We start from the raw sequence: 2,352 nt of genomic DNA, 5'->3' as shown, positions 1-2,352 counted from the left end.
TTTTTTTTTTTTTTTTTTCTATAATTTGGAGCTTTTGTTTTCAAAATATCTTAACTGTAAAAATTAGTAACTCAGCTTTTTACCCCATGACAGATTTTGGCCACCACAGACACTTTTTGTTACCTTTCATGAACTTAGAACCTCAGCAGTCAGCTCTGGCCACTGCAAACACACCAAAAAGCTTAGGTAAAAATGGAGAAAAATTATCCTTAATTTATTCCTGCCACAGACAATTTTCGGCATGGACCAGGTCATAATATCCAAAAGCAGCATTACACCAGCAACCCAAAGGACTCCATGGAGAATCTTGGGATCACTTAAGGTTTCTATCAACTTTGCCATTGCCTTCTCCAGACTCTGTGTAGTCTAACAGCAGACCCAGCTGGGTACGTTGGCATCTAGTCTCCAGTATATAATGAATTTATATATGCCTGAGCAGACATGGAGGGAGAATCTTGAGCATATATTTTCTATCATTAGCATCAGCAGTTTTTCCTTATGAATATTTGCAACAAAGAAATGCTTGATACGGGTACATTTGTAACAAGGAAGGGTAGGGGGAGGGTTACATCCTCATTTCTTGGCAAAAATAATAAAAAAAAACCTATTCAGATTTAGCACTGTTTAGAATAAATAAAAAACCAAACAAACATCTCAATGCACCCAAAGGCTTTGTATAGCTGGAAGCTTTATTGATTCATATACCACCCACATAATCTGCCAAAATGCACTACACTTTTCTTATTTTTTAAAAATCTTCTTCACAGGAAAGTCTAACCCTCCAAGCTTATTTAGTTGAGGGAAAAGAATTAAATAAATCCTTTAAACACTACTAAGTCTGCTCTAGAAAAGGCGCTTGGTTGTAGTTCAAAGGAAATGCTTTCTCTCGTCCTGTGGGAGCTCCATGAATTGTTTGGGAGCACTTTGCCTGGCCCACAGAGAAAAAAGATGACTTTTGTCTGTCATAGCTGACAGCAAAACAGAGGTTGTTAGATAGGGTTCTTAGAAAGGGAAAAGTTCATATCAGGTCACTAAATTTCAGTGTACTCCCTGGAAACGCTGACGCTAAAATCCCCAAATGCTGTCAGTTATATAGGAAATGCAGCCTGATCTTTTGGAAGAATTGTTGTGACTTCTGTTTTGCGTGGGAACAGAAAGAGGAAACGTCCCTGCAGATGCACAATATGTAGCAGCATATAGCCTTGTGGGGGGCTCGTTGCAAGGTGAAGAATGGTAAGAGCAGGATTAAGTACATGAAACTCGTGTGCTTCCTACCTAAATTATGTGTCATTGCCTGGTTGCCTGGTGGTAGCTAAGTTCAAAGTGTCCACCCAAGTTTTGGGACGAACCCAGACATTTCTCTATTTTGGGGGCAAATTGTTACAAAAGAGGTTGCACCCATCCCATTTCTATTTTCTTTTTGAAAACTGGATGGATCCCTCTAGACTGTTTTCCAGGAATAGTCCCTAGTGCTAGCTCATGAGCAGTGTCTGAGAGACATTTCATAGATTTTTTTTTTTTTTTTTTAATGGGAAAAAAACAAACCATGCCATGCCACTCAAATATTTAAGAATAAATGCAATTGCATTCCAGTGTCAGAATTTTCATAGGGCATTATAGAGATAGTCGGAGGGATTGGGCTTACTAGCTATCTAAAATTAGGTGAGTTAGTTAACTAAGCTAGTTACAATGCTATTTGTAGTCCACCGGGAGAAAGAGACATGTTTAGGACATAATTCACGGCACTGTAAACAAAACTTCCCAGACACATCAGATGAATCGACCCCAAGGTGATTATTTCCATCTCCTTATTTCCAAAGGACCCCAACATGACTAACACAAATATAAACATTTGCACTCTAGTCCTGCACCATTAAATAAGAACGAGTTCAGCTCAGCTGGCCCTACATCACAGGCTTTCTTTTTCTGATTGGCACTTCTTTCTCACCATCTGTAGATCCCTCCACCCCAAAAGAGCGAACATGAGAAATGTGCAGTGAAAAAGTGACTCTGGTGAATGCAGAAATATTTCTCCCTTCCCACCCACAGGAATAAAGACCTACCCGGTGAGAAACAGCTCAAGGGCTTTAGTTCATTTTCCTGCAGTTAAGAAGTTAAGGCCAAAGTAGACAAGAAACTGAGATCACGCATATCCCAGCCACGTGTATTAAACAGAAGATCATCCTTTAGACTGGCTAAATTAGTTCATCAATAAGATGCTTGAAGGGCAAGATTTCATACTTGCAGACCGTTGCCAGCAAAATATAAAAGCAAACGAGGCATTTATGGAATTGTATATTTCTTGGATGGCAGCTTAAAAATTAGACTTAATTGAAGGTCTAAAAAGAAAGC

The sequence above is a fragment of the Athene cunicularia genome (assembly GCF_003259725.1).
Source record: "Athene cunicularia isolate RWA chromosome 3 unlocalized genomic scaffold, athCun1 chr3_part1, whole genome shotgun sequence".
NCBI classification, from domain to species: domain Eukaryota; kingdom Metazoa; phylum Chordata; class Aves; order Strigiformes; family Strigidae; genus Athene; species Athene cunicularia.
This window is presented reverse-complemented; position numbering follows the sequence as displayed.